Source organism: Mya arenaria, chromosome 2, assembly GCF_026914265.1.
Source record: "Mya arenaria isolate MELC-2E11 chromosome 2, ASM2691426v1".
Classification (NCBI taxonomy): domain Eukaryota; kingdom Metazoa; phylum Mollusca; class Bivalvia; order Myida; family Myidae; genus Mya; species Mya arenaria.
Window position 1 is genome coordinate 63,227,659 of NC_069123.1, and position 12,021 is coordinate 63,239,679.

Sequence of the window (12,021 nt, forward strand, 5' to 3'; positions counted from 1 at the left end):
TCCGTTAATATGCATAAAACGGTTAATTTAGAGGTGATAGTTTTTTTTAATCCTGGAGTTCACACACTACTCCTGTTGTTATGGTTTTTAGAAACGTTTGAATCCTTTCAGTAACTACTTGTTACCAGAAGGAAAACACATCCACGTACACACCATCGCTACTTGAGACTAGAGTATCTTAAATATTCTGATTTAATTTTACAAAAATGTACTCGTATTGGAATAAACATATGAACCGAAATAATATGCTCCACATATATTTGTCCCTTCTTCGATCGATTATAATGACATTGTAAAACAACAGTTCAATGGAAAAAAAGAAGTTTTATAAAAAAAAAAACAATTAAAAAATATTCCAAAAATTGCTTAGTGAGACGCAAAAAAACAAGGCAATCCTCAATAGAACATCAAGCGATTTAAATAAAATGATTATAAGTATAAATTGACTGGTATAATATAAAAACATAATACACAGTTTCGGGCTGTATGGCATTTTAAGGACCGCCCAGTCAGCCCCCGATCGGCGAAGTCCTCGGTCTTTGGGGGCGGACTGGCCGGTCCTTGTTATGATATATGACCCTCAGTGATGTGTCATATTTCGTTAGCACAATGTCGTACACTATCTAGGAATAGTTGCAAAAACATGCAAGTATTCCTGTTCAGAAGTTTTAACTGGAGAAACTCTAGCAATGTCAATGTTGAATATAAATTTGGACCCGCAAAAATTAGTATTAAGTAAATTGAGTTGACATCATATCAAAATTCTATGCAAGAACTAATATATATATAATTTATAAATACCTAACTAGATTATAAGTAGAGGGTGCGAAAATTGCAGATTGCTACAAAGCTGGTACAATATATTTAGGAGACATTTAAGTTCAACCATTAATTTCAATTAGTCTGCGAGAATATTACTAGATTTAGATTATTTCTATAGGTTTAAATATGATAAGTTAAACTTCATGGATAAGGCAGTTTGTGAAACTAATTGACTGCCAAAATGGGTATCGGACGCCGAAGTCTCTCTATTAAGGGAAATAAAATCATCCAATTATTTCCAGACTTATTTGTGTTTCCTTCTCTACTGTCTACCTATCTACTGTGTTCATTTCTTCGATGACCTGCTTTATGATTGATGGTCAAATAAAACTTTCAGTGATACCTGAGAGGAATCCCCATTAATCTGTTTTGAAGCATTTTCATTCTGTCTTTACTCTTCGGTATTACCATTCGTGCCTTTTCCTTTTTTAGAATCTTTTGAAGATACTTATTTTTTCCGTCATCAACGCTGTAATTTATTAGCATTACTTATGTGAAAAACAACAGAAACAAGCTCAGTAGCAAAACGTTTAGTCATAAACCCGGTTTAATGGCACTGGGTAAACGTCAAAGACAAAGAACACAAAAACAAAAAAATCACAAACAAGAAACATTGCAGAACAGCACAAAACTCACAATGTATACATACTATATATAATAAACTAGGTATGTTAATCAAGGATTGGTAGGTACCGCCTTGGAACAGTCAGTAAAATGTAAATTTACTGGGGGGTAATACCAGTTTAAGTGCACAAATCTAACTCTTATCCCAACAATCCTAAATAAAGAAAAAACGTAAAAGGTAAATCTAATCAAGTATGCATTAACTTGAGGAAATTTACTAATAAAACAAATCATAATAAACTTATAGGTAAACCCTAAGTACTTCTATGATTAAAGATCCCTACTATATCTGCAGACGGAGGAATACAATTCAGAGCACCTAATGCAAAACCTTTTCAAAGATACGATGCAGTCATTGTTTGAAACTATGAGCATCACACACAGTCTGCCTATAAAATAAAAGGTTTAAAACTGTGTGATAATAGAGTTTCCTAATCATTGTACTAAAACTTGGAACAAATATGTCTGATTCAAGAGTAGTTGTCAGCAAAATAATAGTTTGGCAACCGCCTTGTACATATTTAAAGTGCAAATAGTCCCTAAGCAATTGGCACTGCTAATTGGCATTGCTGCTAATGCTGAAACGCTCTTCACCATGCTGATAAAACAACCAAAAGCGAACCGCGAAGGTAAATCCACTCCCAACTTTGTACACTTTATGAACATATCCACTCATTTTCAAGCATTCTCTGCTATTAAAGAAAACTTAGGTAGAAGATAACCTGCCATCGCAGTAGGCGGAGATGGAAATTTCTACAATCTTTTTCTGATCAAAGCATTTACTTAGTATCTTATAATTGTAAGACATAAATATTTCCCTGCCCCACGTGTCTATTCTCTGTGCTATTATTCCGTCTTACATAAAAGAAAATGTGTGTATTTTATTAATGTCTACTCTCTACTAAAGTAATTGACTCTGTATTTATGTATTTATATGGATTAATTAACTGAATTTATTTATTTATTTACAATTAATTGTCTAAAAATCATCTCGAACTTGTTTCTTTACAAATTGCTTAAAGTGATATATTGATGAATACATTACCATGCAAATGGAAAAAATAATATTATTTTCCAATATGTTACGATACATTATTCCTTATCACAAAGTTATCTGAATTGGGTTTAAAGGTTCAGCGATTCCGTGGTATTTCTTCGGGATGTGTAAGTGTTAAGGGAAGAAAGCAAGGAGTGTCATTCTTTGCATCAGATTTTGTAGTTTTTTACAAACTTATTTCCTTACCGACAGTGTATAGTAAATATAATTTGATTGGAAAATGAGCAAAGTATAAACTAGTATCAAGTTACAGGTATTGGGTTGAACACATTGGCAAGGAACTCACCAAACATCAACAGTTTATACTCGAGAATGACGACACTTTCAAATGGAAAGATTGACGCCTAAAATATTTAAGTTATCTTTGACATTTTATTACTTATCTGAACAACTACAAAAATAAGCTCAGTAGCCAAAGGTCTAAACATAAACCATATATATTTAATTTTAAACTTATTTAGTCGTGATGTTAGCTGAAGCAAACACTATGAGGCTGTATCCGCTATGAATGAAAATATGTTTACATTAATAGGAATAAGGCGTGAAAAGTTAAAATAAGAACGTCTTCTCACTGTATCAATTAGAACGAAAGCCCGAATGTAATTAATCTTATACGAGCTCTAGATAGTTATTTTTTGACGGTTTGCTCAGAATTCTTATTTTCCGCATGTTTTTATTGGGCTGGTTCGACAGAGTGACTAAACTCGAGCACTTAATAACTCGTTTCATTCAACTTGATCAAGTTAGTTTTGAGATATTTCTTTCGTTATAAGTCGAAACTATTTTTGCACTGCATTTAAAGCACACCTGAGCGACACATGTACTTAATCATAGAAGAAAGCTATAGTTTTCCGACATGCCTGAATTTTCACTGTCTTTTAGGCCCTTATCATGCGCCTCTAAACAGGGTTTATACGTGACATTTTAAGAACTGGGATTGTCTCTCTAGTTGTCACTGTATATTGAAAACCTAACTAGGTTGTATGTCCCTATAATATGATCAACATTGTATTCCATATATCTTTCCCTTGTACTATTTGACCTAGCCTCCTGTAGTATGAAATTGCTGGAATGTTTTATAAGTCACACTTATTTATAAGATTAACATGAATACATACTGTTCTATTATGGTATGATATTCGGTACAAACGTAGGTTTCTTTCTATTATATTTTACAGCCATGCTATGATATGCCATGATTTCAACAGGGGGCAAAGTGCCAAATGGTTGACATCATTTTTAAGTTTTGTTTTAAAAGTACGGAAAAAATGGCTACAGTAGCCGGTTATTTAAAATGCACAAAGTTTCAGTCACAAGTGAAAGAAGATTTACCACAACAAAAAACATTCGATTCGGAATAATACGCGTCATAATAATCCAATTCACAACAATAGGGTTGATATTTCAAGCTTCGTTTTGTAATGCCTGCACAAAGGTAACATGTCAATCAGTATTTAACATGGTTTAGGAGGGAAGTTTTATAAGTTATCGAACCTTTCCATTGTTTCGTAGTTTGCAAGTACTTTGCATGTTCAGTGTCGAGCCTGCTCATATCTTCTGATTATGTAAATATTGCAGCAGGAACTATCAAACAAGTTATATTGTGCATGTGTGTGAAGTTGGCACTTAGCTCGTAGATCGTACATCATCATTAAAATAAATGAACTGGTCGACCTGGATCGTAGAATGTAGATCGACAATGCATTGTCTGGCTAGATTGTATATCGTAGATCGACAATGAAATGGAAATCAAAATTGATTAAGCTTAGTCTTTCTCCTTTCTGACAATGTAATATGTATTAGAATCCGTCATTTATTTAAGGACATATTTGACGTAGTTTAGGGCAAAATGGTTTAGGGGATTTTCGGACATGTTTACCATATATATGTTTTTATAAGTAAAACTCTTGAAACTAGCTACTGTAAAATACAGCATTGTCATAATATTACTTTTAAAACAAAATTAAAAAAAGATTGAAGGGCCATATTTAAGTGTCCAAAGTATGCGAAGATCACCTGTATTAACAAACGTTTTATTTATCCTTACGAAACAATGTCAAAAGTTAGCCGAACCTTGTTTATGAAAGCCAACAGGAGTAAGTATATATTTAATTTTTGGCATAATATAATATTCCGTTCTGTAGATATTCCCGTTTAGGAGCTCCCTTTTAGTTCTCGTGGCACAAAGGTGCGACTGAACGGCCTACTGGACAAACGAGGCAGTCACTATCAACCAATCATTTATCCACCAAATCCAACAAGCAACTCATGATACGGAGATGCATATAAGGGTTGATTCTCTTCTCTACAAAATATTCTGATCTTTTCAAATACATCCTTTAAAACGTGAAACATAACGTCAACAAAAGACATTAGTTTGTTTTAATGATGTATTTGTGTGAATTCATATCGTGCGATTTAAAACAACCAATGAAAGAATATTGTCCCATTTTTCAACACTACAAGGTGTAAACTGAGCTTAATGTAATATCAGTTTTTCGGGTGGAAAAAAAACAGTAACATATCCTTTAATTATTCAGTGTCTAACGACTTATAAAAACAAAATTACACGAAGAAAAAGCAAAACACTGGAGTCTTGTTCAAAGTTTATAAAATATTTACAGTTAATCGGGGTTAATTAACGAATAATTGAAGTTAATTGTGATTGTTGGAAGAGTGGCTGATTTGGTTCTTTAAAATGGTTTGAATTCGATTACCAAAATGTGAAATGGATGCGACTGCGTTGGTGTTTCTTAACTTTAGTAAATCAATGTGTATGTATATATGAAATATGGTCTAAACAGTTTTAAATCTAACACGACATATATTTGAAGACGAGTATGCGAGGTAGGTTGCTAATTTCCAGTGTCTTGCACCGTTATAGAGGCAACGGAGGCGTTTCATCAAAAACGGCTATATTGACACAATGTGTTACAAATCTGTTGTTTCTGGTGCTTATGGGAAACTTGTTAACTGGCATGCTTTTCATCATGCGTATTAAATACGGCAATTCACATTTTTAGTTAACTAAACACAAAACTAAACAATAAATTTTAATATGCTCAATGATTTAGAGGAGATTTTACATTTTAAAGGCGCTTTAGGCATTGATCGTAATTTATGGCGCAGAAGTGATATAACTCCATGCTATATCTTGAATATATAACTAGTGTAATAACTATGCAAATTAGCTAACCGCATCGAAGTGAAATGTATCTATATGTGCTGTCAAAAAGTGTAAAATGTTTCAAGAGAAATCCTGTCGGTGTCAACAAACTCAGTTCCACGATGAAATAAATAGTGAAGAAGGCTGTGGTTAATGCAAATAAACGACGGCCAGAAAATGACTCGTCCCAAAAAATGAATGACAACAATGTTCATGCGAACTAGATTATGCAAATATCGAGACACAAGAACATTGCATCTATAAACAATTATAGCCACATAAATCAATATCAACGCCAGAAAATATCCAACATACTGTACTCCAGTGAATAAAACCCGTCTCATTCAGTGCAACATGTGTATAGTCAAGTCGAAAGTAATGCTCAAGATCACACAGTCATGTAGTTCACACCAAATCCCACTATTTTTGGTGGATTTTACAACATTTTGAAGCTCCAATTCACGGCGGTGAAATCCATGTGCGCATCAATCAAAATGACGAACATCCATGCCGTAATCTACAAGCTACAAATTCATTTCGCACTATTGAAAGCGACTGTGACGCTGACTAATATTCTTTTCAACTTCAACCGCCATATGACATGTACACACTTGCGTGATTACTAATGACGTCACCCATTTATGACATTGCTATTATGATTGGGTAGGTTGATTTAAATGGATTGAAGTATGTATTGTGTTGTTTTTACGTGAAATCTTTGAAAAATAGTTGATAATTGAGACATGATTTATAATGTTTATAAATTGAAAATATGATGATTTCATGCAGAATCATACTAATATCGCTCAAAGTAAATTTGTCATCACAAAGACACGATAATGTGAATTGGAATTTGACCTAGATATCGACCAAAACATGCTATGTTATAAATATAATTTTTAATTTGTGCTTAATTTGTAACACATTAATTAAACTTGTCCTTTAAATACATTAAAACTCGGCATAGCCTTGTTTTTATCGTTTTAAAATTGCATTGATACCACAAGAATACCAGCACTTATATATACGTAATAGATATTTTGCAATACACTGCTAACATCACGTGCTAACATCAATCAACCAAGCATGCAACAACGATTCGCTCTAATTCGTTAATAACATTAATTACAATTGAGGACTTCAAAGACTATTTTGAGCAAATATCAATATTTGCTGAAGGTTTTCAGTTTTTGGTATATTAGGTTAATCACTCCAGATGACTGCAAACTTGTTTCGTCATACAGAAAAGGGCATCTTACACTAAAATGAACGATTCTTTGATTAGTTTAAACAAAAAGTATAGCGGACGGATTCTTCAGAGCAACAAATATGTGACATGATGCTACTCTGTTAACAACAAAAGCTATATAGAATACAGTCATACATTGCTGTTATCATTCATAAGTACTGGGATCTTTTGCAATCTTTTGTCTGACAAAGAAAGTGTCAAATCTTTACATTGCTTTAAGCCTATTTTGGCTTATAAAAGCTCCCAAAAACATTTAGGATAGTCTTATAAAACGTACACTTATCTATTTTTGTTTATAAGGTTTGGGATTCCGGAATATAATTGCTCAACTGTAAGTAATTGTTTTAAAGTATGTCATATTTATAAATGGACACTATTGTTATAACTACATACTCATAATTATTGCATAAGACAATTGTACAAACAATTTGTTAAGTCTCATCGATTTGCATATTTAAATGGACGTATTGACAAAGTTGAATATGTGCAAAGAAGGTTACATCATGTATACAAAATACCAAAACCCATACATAAAATCATGAATGAATAGTTCTCGAGGGCCAATACTAGGCAAATCTAAAGCAAGGTTTAGAATGTCTCTGCTTTATGGCATGTCCATGCTCATAATGTTTATCGTTTTACTGCATGCCAGAACAAATAATTGTACTTCAATGGTCTTTGATTTATTTGGAGTAAATATGCAGAGTGTCTCAAACACTCAAACCAATACAACAAGTACTTCACAGAACATATCATGAACTGGCTACTGTAAAATACAGCATTGTTATTCCTGTTATCGATTAGTTGTGGTTATTCTGACAGAAATTGTTCTTTTTATTTTCCTGACTGGTCGCTTTTTATCATCCATCAAAACAGCAAGTCACAACGAGGTGTTGAAACTGTCTGTCATTACACGTTATAATATACATTAACAAAAGTTTTCTTTTGCACAACATGCCTCGCTTACATATTTATACATCTAGTAAAGTTATTTCTGATAAAAAAAAATAGACTGTAAACTAAATACACCATATTGTCTAGAATCCGGACACGATTGTGTCGAGGCTCAGAGAACGTTAGTCTAACACTAGACGGGACCACAACAAGAGAAAGGTCCATCCCCTAGGATAGTAAGGGTATCATCGGATCTAATTATTTTTACATATACAAGTACGTGACACAGTAGGCCTTTCAGAATTTATAAATACCCTGTGTTATAATTCCGGTTAACGGAAAAGACACAAGCATGTTTTTCGTCAGTGTCTTCTATCTTAAAAAAACACTTAACTATGTACATGTGTATGAATTAATTTACCTTTATACACTACCAAACGTTCAGGAGTACTCTCGAACTTGTATCTGTAAACATTGCTGTAAGTGAGAAATCGATGAATACATTACCATGCTAATGGAAATATTACTTTCTTGCATGCGATACTTTACGCCTGTTATCTCAAGTTCCCTAATTTGGGTTAAAGATTCAGCAGTTCCGATCGATAAATAAAACAATATTTCTTTCGGATGAGTAAATGTTTTAAGGGCAGAAAGCAAAAGAATGTCATTCTTCTATCAGACTTTTGTGGAAACAACCGTCATACCTACAGTATTTTTTATGATATTGCTGGTTTGAAACACAAGCAAAAACAGAACAAACACATGTAGTTAATCATTGTAGCCTTAAACTAAACCCTTGGGTACTGGCTTGGAATAACTTGATTGAAAAGTTTATAACCAAAAGGATACATTCAAGACTTTCCGAAAATTGACGTGTTAAAAGTTTGAAAAGTACCGCATATATTTAGTTATCATGGGAGCTTATCATTGGAGCTTGTTTACATTTAGGCTATTGTTAAAATAATGCTTTTTGATGTCATAAATGAAAACATATAAAAGCTTTAAGTTATCTCATTCGTGTATTTAGATATCCAATATATAAACATAAGCCAAATTTGGATTTCTTGTGACCGAATACAAATGCGTCTATCAGCTTTGAATAAATACCGCGATTAATCTTTATGTGTATAGCAACACAATGACATACATGACGTCATAGTCAATAACTTAATTGAACTATAACTTGGACTATTTTATTTGAACTTTTGTTTAAGGTCAGTCGTAATATAATGTTTGATATCATTAAACACATAATTCAATTGATATCTTCTCAACTGTAATACCTACCACAGTGCTAGAAGTTTGAAAATGCAACTATCATTGCTGATGTAAAAGTGTGTTTTTTTGTGTCCGTTCGTCACAGAAAATAAGGATATGAATGTACAGAGCAATGCATAAAACAAGAATTCATATGTAAAATATGATTCATTAAAGTTTTATATCTATATATATGGAAAATGATAGTTAAAAGTTGGCTGATGATGGGGTGTATATCTCGTCAAATGGACCTTAAGGATTCAGGCCACAAGCGGTTTCAGAGGGGGCAGGCGGCGCGCGCTTCCCCTTATATCATCCAAGTCTACTTTTTATGTTAATATCGGAGAATAAAAAGTAATATAATACGCTCAATATGCAGCATTTACGACTTGAATTGTTAAAACGTTCTTTGGAGAGTACCATCAACACCCATGCCTAACAATATAAATTTCTGTTTTTAGGGAGGGGCGCATGTCGAAAGGTTGCGCCTCTATGTTACACCCGCTCTAACGTCAATTCTTGGATTAGCCCCTGGATTCTAAATGTCACGTTTTTTGGTCCATAAAACAGGCTATACGCCGATATCAATAAGCAGTACAACTTTTGTTACATGTTTTTAGTAAAAATATTCCTTGAAAACTTTTAAGATCATGTACCGGAAGTCAATCTGCAGATAGACCTCGCGGCACTTCACCAGCGGCGACCAGCACCAATGCACCAATGCTAGGCGGACGGATGGACACCGATATCAATAGGCTGTTCAACTTTTGTTACATGCTTTTAGTAAAAATATTCCTTGAAAACTTTTAACATCATGTACCGGAAGTCAATCTGCAAACAGACCTCGCGGCACTTCACCAGCGGCGACCAGCACCAATGCACCAGTGCTAGGCAGACGGATGGACTGGCGTCAGTAGGGGTGTGCAGATGGTATGTAGAGGGTCAAATCTCTTTATTTTTGAGGTTTGTTCATGGCATAAATAATTAGCTGATAGTGATCTAATTTATAAACTTGCAAACAACTATATTGTTTTTTAATATGAATCATGAAAGAAAAGTAATTCAAGATTACTATTAGTATATACATCAAGTATATTTTTATAGGAAATTTTAAAACCGAAGGGCCAAAAGAAATAGATGCGGTACTTTGAATCAAAAATGAAATGTGTATACGTGTTTGCTCGAAATGATTTTTATACTGTTTTTGATTAAATTTTTAATATATTTTAAACACTGCGGCGACCGTTTTTATATATACATTCTATTTATATATACGTGCACGTGGACACAACGATTTACACCATTATTGTGTTTTAAACAACATTTTCCATTACAATATCCAGCATCTTTTTGCAAACGACATGCTTAACACATAACGTGTTATTCTTCAATTTCACATAGTGTTAAACTCTTTTAACGAACTAGTTAAAATCACTTTAAAGTGCCGATACCACTCAAAGCATTTAAAGATGTTTGTACAATTTCTTCTTTACAATGTACCTGATCTCATTTCCTTGTATTCGCACGAGAATGTCTCCTGCTACAATATTTACAAAATGAGATTGTCGTCTGCAAAACGCGTTTAGGCTTTTCAAGTAGTGACAACTACAAAACTGTTGAATAAAATCTTTTAGACAAAGTGTCAATAATATTCACTATCCAGACATATAATTTATTTAAAGCAAGCAATGACGTTTTATATATTGTTTTGTTTTCTATCTAGACCCATCTCATAGATGTGAAAGCCCTATCATCACAAGTGACTTGGTCATTAGGCACGATCACAACACAGTCAGAAGTTCCTTAAGCTCTTGTCAACTCATGTATTTATGGGAGATAAACGAATGAATATATTTCCATGTCATTTGATGGTCTGTGGATATTTCACTATTATATCACGGCACAAAATTTCTTCAGACCATTCTGATACTAGTTGACAATACGTCACTAATGGCGTACACATTGGAATCAATTTTGTATATTTATTTAAGGCGCGGAAATAGTAGCATGCATCAATTGACGTTTCACGGGCCGTAGACATAGTGGTTCTACAGTTCAGAATAAAGCTCGAAATCAGGAATTAGAGCTTTTATCTTTAGAACATTATACAGTGGTATAGATTGAGGTTTTGCTCAGACATTTGCATAAATAACAGTAGGAATAACATGCAATTGCATATAAATAAGTTTGGAAACAGTTTCAAAAGGGACCCAAACACCATGACTCTGCTTTGAACATGACTCCCTCATACTCCCCACGCAAAAAGGACACGGGCATAGACGGCATAGGCTAGATAATATCTTCAAGTTATAGACTACCAATGATATACGAATCGAAATATGTCATTAAAAAGTACACTATACAAGAATGGGTAGAGGGAAAAGATTAGATCAAAGAATGTGACAAACATATCGATAATATATACTAACATATACTCCGCGAAATAATCAAAGGGCCTCATTTTGTTATGGGTATATCTTATAAAGTGTCAAGTTCAATGATATACATTACAATGAAATGTGTAAAGTTGGAGCTAATGTTTATATATGGCCGTATGGGCAGGTGAAGTGTAATAACAAAACGGGCAATACATCTACAGAAATGCGTTCAAAATGGATATTGCATAGTTTAAAGGTTTAAATAATTTAAAAATTAATCTCCTCATCTTATAGTTTAAATGGTGCATTGCAAGGAGGTTGTCATATGCCTTTTTCTTGAGTTAGGGTCTCTACCTGAGTTTGGACATCTGGAGCTGGTGCATCTTCCTCGTGAGCACACTCTTCCTCCCCTCCACCATTGTTGAATTGTCCGCCAAAGCCTACCTCCGTGTGGACTAGTACCATGCGCTTTCTCGAACGGGCTCAAGCAAAACGTCTGTCTATGTTGTAATTGAACTGCAAGTAGCTTGAATTGCCAGCAATTTTATACATTTATTATAGCTTGCAGCCGCGT